A 9511-nucleotide genomic window follows, 5' to 3' on the forward strand; every position below is an offset into this window, starting at 1 on the left:
TTTCTGCCCACTTGTCCAACCTGTCCAGGTCTGCTTGTAGTTGTTCCCTGCCCTCCGGTGTGTCCACTTCTCCCCACAGTTTTGTGTCATTCACAAACTTGGACACAGTACACTTCACTCCCTCGTCCAAGTCGCTGATGAAGATATTGAAGAGTATCGGTCCAAGGACCGAGCCCTGCAGGACCCCACTGCCCACACCCTTCCAGATCAATACTGACCCATCCACTACGACTCTCTGGGTGCGACCCTCTAGCCAATTCGCCACCCACCGGAGTCTGTAGTCATCCAAGTCACAGCCTCTTAACTTGTTCACCAGTATGGGGTGGGATACCGTATCGAAGGCCTTCCTGAAGTCTAAGTATACGACATCCACCCCTCCTCCTGTGTCCAGGCGTTTCATAACCTGGTCATAAAAAGAGACTAGATTGGTCAGGCACGATCTGCCTGCCATGAACCCGTGTTGGTTTCCCCTCAGCATAATTTGTCCTGCCGGGCTCTCGCAAATGTGAGCCTTCATAATTTTTTCAAAGACTTTGCCTAGGATGGAGGTGAGACTGACTGGCCTATAGTTGCCTGGGTCCTCCTTCCTCCCCTTCTTGAAAATGGGGACCACATTGGCCCTTTTCCAGTCCTCTGGGACCTGGCCCATGCACCACGACTGCTCAAATATTACTGCCATTGGGTGGTCCTCCTCATCGGGGACCCCCACTACCCACTCCTGCCCTGGCTCATGGAGCCCTTCACTGACCATCCAGACCTCCACCAGGCCCACTTCAACCACTTCCTACATCGGACCTGTGCCCTAGTTGAGTGTGCCTTCAGTTGCCACAAGAGCTGCTGGTGCACCCCCACCACCTACCTCAAGTTCACCAAAGACAATCTCCCCTCAGTCAGTCACAGCCTGGGTGCTGCATAACATCTGAGGAGTCCAGGGGAGCTCTTCCACAAGGCCTGGGTGGAAGAGGCCTAGCACATGGAGGATGCTTGGTAGCAGGAGCACCACCTGTGGTGGCAACAGCAGTGCCCCCCACCAAGCCCCAGTAGAGCTGCACACCCCCCAGCAGAGGCAAGGGCACCAGGTGTGGGAGGTCCTGGCTAACCACCCCGTTGAGCGCTACCCACTCTAGCCCACCTGCACCACTGCCCACAGACCTCCTACCCTCTGCCCACTCCTAGCACTACGCTCACAGCAGTCACATGTCAGAAGAACACGTTTTTATTCCTTTCACATTGAATAATCCCCCCCATCCTCTGTCCCTCCCTCCCCAAAAAACAGAACCCCCCCCAAAAAAGAGGTCCCCATCCTCTGTCCCTTCCTCTCCAACAAACAGCCTCTCTACCACCCACCAACAATAAAACACCTTCTACCTCAAGAAAACTTTGTTCAGTGTCCTTTGTGGACCCTACCAGGGTGAGGGACCATGGGATGGGAGTGACTAGGAGGCACAGCCCAGGAACCAATGGCCAGTACCCCAGCCTCTGGCCACTCCCCCATGGGTGTGCAAACAATAGTGAGTGTGGCTGGTGGGGGGTTTGCCCAGGACAATGACGGCCTCACTGGAAGGTGGTGTCCAGGCCCAGAAGGGCTGGCATGTGTTCCTGGCCCTACTGTAGCTATGCATGCATGTGGAACTGAGGCAAGCATCAGGACTGGGCTCAGGTGGGAGGGCTGAGTGATGCTGGACCCAGGGTTGGAGTTGGACCAGGGTCTCCTAGCTGCTGGAGGCAGCACAGGGCCTTTTCCCAGGCTCAGACTGGGGCCTGCAGCTGGGCAGTGGGTGGCTGCCAGGGGGAAGACAGGGCTATGGTCAGGGGCTAGGTAGCAAGCAGCAAAAAGGCAACAGCCAGAGCCAAAACAGTATCCAACACCTGGTGGTTGTTGCCCACGGCCTGCATTGCCTGATCCAGGATGGCATTCTGCTCCTGCAGCACGTTCACCCACTCATGCTTAAGGGCCAGGAGCTGCACCCACAGCTCCCAGTCTGCCCAGTCCCATGCCTCCTCACACCAGTCCCCTGATTCTTCATGTTGGTCCTGCATGTCCTCATGGGCAACATCCTCCACCCTCCATCCTCCAGGGGCAGTACCACCTGTCCTGGTGGACCACATCCTCACCCACTAGGCCTGAGCATCCCTCAGCCGGTCCTCTGATGCCATGACCAGGTGGTCCAGCAGCAGAGTCTTGTCCAGGGTCCTCCTCTGACAAAGCTGGTGCATCCACTGGGCCCTGGCTATGGGTGGTGGCAACCCTGAGACTGCATGTTGGATGCCAAAGGCAGCTTCTTTCCCACGTGCAGCTGCAGGCCCTGTAGAGCCATGATACAGAAGCTGTTTGTGAGAGTTTACAACATTTCAAAGATAAGATGCTCTGTACCAGGGCCTGCGCACTGTCCAGCCTCAAATCAGGGGTCAGGCATGTACAGGTGGCCAGGGACCATGGTAAGTCTGCCTGGCAGGCCTGAGCCCAGGCCACTGCGATCTGAGCCTCTCATCCCTGCCTGCTTCCCTGGGGCCAGCAAGCTGCTGTGTGCTGACCAAAGGCGCCCTGCCTTCCCTGCTCCATTTCCAGGTGGTATAGGCCAGGGCCCTGGCAGCACCTGCTGCCATAGCTCCAGACCCTGCTCCCTGACATCTCCTCCTCTAGGCCAACCACTCTGCTGCACTGCTGCCCAGCCTATGACGCCCAGGCTGGGGGCACCCAGTACTCCTTGACAACTGGGATGAGGAGCTGCCCACACCCCCAAATTCCCCACTGGGGGCCTCTCTAGGAAGGTACCCCAGGGCCAGCCCCCTGCCATACCAGCACTGCGCCCTGAGCATGCCACTGCTACGTGTGTCCCAGGTGGTGTGCGAGGAGCTGTTTTCACAGACCAAGGAGTGCCCAGCCCACTATGCCCTCTTGCTGCCAATGGCCATGGTATCCCAGGTACACCTGTGCACCTGATACAAGACCCTGAGTCACAATGGTGTGGGGGGCAAGTCTGGGCTGCCCCGCAACCTCCGCTATAGCATAGAGGGCTACTTGTGGCTGCACTACACATTCCTGCCCCCCACAACTGAGGAGGACACCCCCAACAGCATTGACACATTCTTTGGCATGTGAGAGGCCCATGCCCATCTAGCTGTGGGGGCACTGGCTGCTCAATAAAGTTTGGCACTGTCTACTGCCTCCCTACTTGCTTTGGAGGGGGGAACCTGGGGCCAGGGGAGTGTGGGAAGGCTGGGAAGGTAGGGGCAGGGGAGGGTGGGATAGCCATCCCCACAAAGTGGGGCTTACCACGTGGTCAGGATTGGTGTGGCTGGTGGCTCCACATGGTCACAGCTGTTGGCCATGGTGTGCAGCTCCACACGGTGTCCTCGGATGGCAGGGTGCAGCTGGCAGGTGCCCACCTGGGCCCCCCCAGGGAGGCACTGGTGCTGCTGGTACCTGGTGGTGTCATTGCTGGCCATGTCTCATGGCAGGGGCTGGGGCTGTGGAGCTGGCATGGCAGGTGCTGGTCTGGCTTCCCTGAGCTACTGATGGAGCTGCTGGCACCTGGAACATGGCAGAACAGGCTGCTGGACACCTAAGGGACCATCCCCCGTGACATGTTACCATGGGTGCCAAGCCTAGGTGAGGACTCAGGTGGGCCACCCACGCTGACAGACACAGCACAGCTGTGGCCTAGGTCCCAGGGCACAAGTATGTCCATCAGTTGCCACATAAAGGGCATGGACTTGCAGGCACCCCCTGACTGATAACTGTGGTCAGTGATGGAAAGCCACTGTGCCCACAAGGCCTTAATCTTTATGCAGCACTGCTGCACTGATTGGTTGCATCTCTCCTGCATCTGGCCTGACAGCCCCTCATAGATATGGGCATTGGAGCACCCACCCCACATGAACTGGCACTGCACTTCCACCTCACCCCACAGTGCTACAAGTTCGCCAGTCTCCTCCAGCAACCAGTTAGGGCCCTCAGTGGCAGGCACAGGCATCGGCACAGCTGTGGACAAAGAGGAAACCATCATGGGTCCTGTGCCTGCTCTCTGGGTTCCCCACACAGCTGTCCCTGGAGTCCAGCATGGGACTGGCAGCTGTATGGCAAAGGCAATGCCCTGCAGCACCTGCAAGCTCAGGGCAGGCTGCTGCAGGTGAGCTTCAGGCAGCTGGAGCTGGCCCCCACAGCCAGAAGCTGTCTGCAGCTGGGCTTGGGGTCTGGAAGGCCTGGCAGCTGGCAAGCCTGGCTGGCGCCAGCAGCAGCCTGCAGGTCTGGACAACACAGTCCTGGCAGCATGTGCGGTAGTGTGGTGTTAGCCAGTGGCACTGAGGTTCAGGCAGGCTGGGGCAGCTGGCCTACCCAGGAAGATACAGGGACCTGGAGTGCCCTCATGCTCCCTGCTGATGTGCCCCAGAGCTCTGAGTGCCTGCAGGCTTTTAAGGGTCTGAGGCAGGGACTGCCATAGAAGCAGCCCAGCTGTGGGGCAGGAGAGGCTCCCAGCCTGGAGCCTTGGGGCTAGCTTCAGGCCATCCCCCTAGTGGCAGGAATGACTGGGGAACAAACTTGCTCCTAGTTCATATCTACATGTGCATAACTGCACAATAACTAATTGCACATAAATTTGCTACCTATATTTGCAGCTAGCAAATTTACTCATTATTAGGGTTGTTACTGTGCAGTAAATATGTGGACATTTGGACATGTGCATTTACTGTGCGATAAACTGTGCTACTATGCAATTAAGCATCTCACATAGACAAGACCATTGAGAATTTCTTGTGTGAGTGACAGGTTTAATTTTTTTCCTATCTTGAGGTGAGGGTTTGGGGTTTTTTGTTTTTTAACATGAGTGTAGACAGAAGGAGGGGGGGGGGGGAAAAACAGATTTAAACTGTCCTAAATGGGGGTGCAGTATACTGCCCCTCAGACCATGTGGGGTTGGAAGCAAGGAGTGACTGGAGACCCTGACCTGGTGGGGGACACCGGAGAGCCAGGCAGGGATCAGGTGCTTGAGAGGAAGATCTGTGTTGCTACTGTACCAAGCTGACCTGGATGTGGGGGGAACCCCACAATCTTCCCTATCTGCCCACTTCAGGAAGCAGCTTTGAGGGGAGCCAGGCTCAGCAAGGTAACAATGACAACAGCTCAAAGGCTCCTTCTTCCAGCCCCTGTTTTCTGCCTGGCCACATCATCTCGCCCAGTGTACCCTGCTAGCTGGGAGCAGGGCCTGGAAGGAGAAACCTCTCTGCTGACACTGTTGTTCCCAGCTGAGCCTAGCACCCCACACAGCTGCTTTCTTTATCTGGAGTAGGGTACGGGAGCATCTCAGGCTTCCCCACTCCCATGCCTGGATCAACTGGGGACAGCAGCAGCAGTTGGGCATGTTCCTTCTAGCACCTCCTCCTGGCCAGGGGGGATCACAGTGGGGGAGCAAAGAAAAGAGGAAACCTGTCTGCTGACACCACTGTTTCCACAGTACCAGAGCTACTCTGGGGCTCCCCCTGTTCCTGGGCTAGCTGGGGATGGCAGTAGCAGCAAAAAGGGGCTGGGGAGTGCATCTTCACCACTGCACCCTGCCCCCACCCCCAGATTTGCCCATGATAGGAGCCAGCAATTGCACTGTTTTGTCCTCTTGTGAGCAAAGGAAAATGTTAAGAGTCCGGTAAACTTCTTATCTGGAGATCCCTGCTAAGATGAAGCAGTATAACAGCGGTATACAAAACAGAGACCAACAAACAAACTAATATGTTAGTTGCTATTTGACAGTAACAAGCGGAGTACAGGGCTCAGATATTTGGCCTAGTAAGAAATCCATTTTAAAAATCTTCTCAGTAGTTTAGTTGCAGTGAGCTCATTACATTACAGGAATCAGCAAACAATCCCCAAGAAAAAAAAAAAAAACAAAAAAAAACCCCCACAACTCAGGATCATTGCTTCTTGCAGGATGGGTCACCTGAAGTGCATGACAGAGTGCACCACAAATCAGAATGGAAAACAGAGGCATCCTTGCATGGGTCATGTTCAGAGTTACAGAGCTAAGTGCCATATATTGCTGTCTGGCCTGTAAATGGTTACTTGTGGGAAATTGTGAGGATTACACTGTTATATTGTCCCATGAAGAATACCCCCAGGGTTTGCTGACAAAATCCTCCATGAAAGCTATTGTTTCCAACAATTGGCATCAAAACAGGAGATCACTGTTCAAAGCATCCAAGCTATATGAAATATCATACACTTGGATTGTGAAGACTAAATCAGAAAGGACAGTATATGCTTTTTGCTTGTAGTAGAATCATATTGCAAACATTCATAAGTATGGTGTCACCTAGTGGCAGTTTAAAGCATTTGTATTCTTCTTTATGCGTCTTTCATACAAGCAAATATTTTTTGGGTAATATCTTTTTTTGAACCAACTGTACAGTGGAAGGAAATGTTAGACAGATTAGGCAACTGGTCTGGGAAGCCATCACAGAAATAATTGTACTCTAACCCATGGACTTGGCCCAAGTTTTCCAAACCACTTTCAATTGTTCTTTTATGGCTGTACTCAGGAATACTGCATCCAGGCTATGACTTTTCATACTATGTTTAAAATGTAGACATTCAAGGAATGGCTTAAGTACAACTAATACTTCATTAGTTTCAGAAACAGGCTCTTTCACAAGGAAAGTGTTTCACCTTTTTCTGGCCTAAATATCTTCTTGATTGTTATTAGTATAGGAGTCAGGAAACCTCACTATGCCCAGCTTGGGTAAGGCACTTTATTTCTTTATCTGTTTCCTGACCTGCTCTATGTATTGTCTATTTATATTGCAAACAGATTGGAACATGTTGGAACTATGGGCCTGGTCACATAGGACAGTTAAAACATGTTTTATTAGATCTTAGTAAGTATTACTGTGCTGCGGTAAAAGTTAGAACATGTAGTAAGCATTACCACGTGGTTGCTCATAACAATCTCAGCCCACTCTGGACAGAGCTGGAGCTGGCTATGCTCCCCCCCCCGCCCCCATCTCCCAACACTGACCCAGCACTGGGTACCACAGTTCATGCGTCCACCCATAAGGTTGCACACAGCCTCTGTGTCTGGAGTCTGCACCCTCCCTGCTGGATGCTCAGCACTGCCCAGCCTGGGAATGCCTACCCATGGTACACCAAGCTAAGCTCAATCTCTGCCTACTGTTAGGCAGCAGAGAGAGGCACAGGGTGCCACTTTTGCCACTGGATCCACACCTGCCACGGCATCTGTAGAGCAAGCCAGATACCTGTCACTAGCAGTCTTGAGCCAGCTCTAGTGCTATGCTGGGCCTGAGACCGACAATCAGCTGATTGTCAGTCCCAGTCCTAGCACTACTTGGAAATCTTGAGCTGCTCCATGAAGTAGTCCGATAATAGCTGAATGCCTGTTACTTAATACAATCCAGAGATACTTCTCCTGCAAAAAAAAGTCATAACTTTGGTATGATACAAATGAACATAGCATGTGTTTTACTGCTTGAACACACAAGGCCCCTATTAAACATGGTAACAGATCCCAAGAGTAATGTGCAACATGGCCCTCTGTGTGTCTGTACACTGCCTAGCACAGTGGTGTCCCAATCTAAGTTGGGACCTTTAGCTGCTATTGTAACATAGGACATTTTTACATGTGCTGTGGGACATGGCACTGGGTGCTTTAATTAGTGAACCGTGCTAATTAAAAGCACCCACGTGTCGTGTATCAGCATTGCCAGGCATCCCTGCACTGAAAAAGTGGTAGCGGGGTGCTTTGAACTCAGGCTTATCAAACGTGTTTTATTTCAAAAGTGCACTGTGTCACAGGATGGGGTTCTCAAGGGTGGCCATGTTCTCCCAAGGTCCCTCGACCGTGTCAGTTTGGCCCACTGGGCACCCTCAGTTCTCGCCCACCAGGTCTTTGATAGAAATATGGAAATGGGGAGGCTGCCTTTAAGTCCTCTTGGACATGGCTTGATGGACTCTCTGACCCTGTGGGTTCCCATTTTACAATGGGTGTTTCAGGGCACCCTAGCCTTATGGACTATGTGTGTGGCTCCAACAGCCCCTTTACCATGCCCCAAGCCTCGCAGATGGTACTGGCATGGTCTTGCCTAGGCCTTGTTATAATTCAGCCCCTTGTCCTCACTGGGCTCTCCTCAGCCCTGTCTCTGTGCCCCTCGGTGCTGGGGTCTATGCCCCCAAATGCCGCGCCCTCTCTGGCACCAGGGTCCCCACACTGCCATGGGCCCCCAGTGAGGCCTCCTCCTTCCCCAATAACATTCACCCAAACCACCAGTCTTATAAAATGGCAAATAAAACATAAGTCTCTGGGCTATAACATAACACAAGCTACATAAGGTGTGCTTAGACCCTCTACATTACCCGGAGAAGAACTTAGTCAGGCCTCTTGCCTTCACATGCTTCAGGAGGGTTTCTTCTCCCTTGGCCATCAGCAGAGAACTGCCTCCTAGTCCCCATCCTGGGGTTTATATGGGCCCAGGGCCCTGCCCCTTCCGGCCAGCTAACCAGGTGCAGGTGCAGGCTAATTGCCTCATTAGCTGGTTGCCATGGCAACCTGCACCTGGGCTCCTGCCTGGCTCTTTGGGCTCTTCCCAGGCAGTTTCTGCTCTTTTAAGAGCAGGCACCTAAGTGCCCTGCAACACACTGCTACCATTTTTCAGTGCAGAGACACACAGCAAGGCCGATACACATGACATGATATGGAAGGCTGCTGGAGCGCATCAATTTCTGTGCTCCAGCAGACTCAACTAATCAAGCCTGCTCTGACGTGCTGGATTTCTAGAGCATTGGAGCAGGCTTTGCACACATATATAGAAGCCTATAATCACTATATTTGCAAACAAACTAAAACAACAGACCTGAAAATTGGAAGATGCTCTTTTAAGTTTAAATTTTTTTTGTAGGAAGTCTTCTTTAAAGATCAGCAGCTGGTACTAAAAAGCAACTTAAGCATTTTTAGTTACATGAGATGCAAATCTCTGTTTATTTGTATTCCAACTCTTACTCTCTGCTCCATCATTCAATACTAGATTTGGTACTGTGAATGCTACCCAGTACACATACCTACAGATTGATATGTACTACACATGACCAAGGAACACATTAGAAGCCTTTGCCTCCATCAGTGTGTATATCCTCTCAGAGGAAGATCCCAAAGCGCTGCAGCAGTGCAGTAAACTTCAGCTGTGCTCTGCATGTGCAATGAATTCTCAGAGCTCACCAGCACTTCAGCACAGATCCTACTGGGAGCTCCACACATACTGGGAGCTATATGAGCTTGCTGCTAATTGGAGCTCTATGAGCTTGCCAGGCAAGTTGCTCTGCCTGGAATCCCTGTTTTCAAGCAGCTCTGGAGCCTGCTGCTCTTCACTCTTCCCATCCTTCCCTCCTCGACACTGAATTCAGCAGCAAAGGAAAGGAGGGAAGGAGCAGCCCCTTCTTTCCTGCTGCTCTACAGGTACCATGCTGCGCTGCTCCTCCCATTTCCTCCTTTCTATGCTGCTGAGTTCAGCA

At 52.5% G+C, this 9511-nt stretch overlaps 1 long non-coding RNA gene across 1 annotated transcript; it reads right to left on the reverse strand.

Annotated features, from left to right (window-relative positions):
• Nucleotides 1-1305: 1305 nt before the first annotated feature.
• LOC102387429 lies at nucleotides 1306-8428 on the reverse strand. Its single transcript, XR_323553.2, has 4 exons — nucleotides 8360-8428; nucleotides 3908-3985; nucleotides 3278-3535; nucleotides 1306-2306 (listed from the first exon to the last, which is right to left on the reverse strand). It is a non-coding gene; the product is annotated as an uncharacterized LOC102387429 (long non-coding RNA).
• Between the last annotated feature and the right edge of the window lie 1083 nt (nucleotides 8429-9511).

The sequence above is a fragment of the Alligator sinensis genome, unplaced genomic scaffold (genome assembly GCF_000455745.1).
Source record: "Alligator sinensis unplaced genomic scaffold, ASM45574v1 scaffold373_1, whole genome shotgun sequence".
Lineage (NCBI taxonomy): Eukaryota > Metazoa > Chordata > Crocodylia > Alligatoridae > Alligator > Alligator sinensis.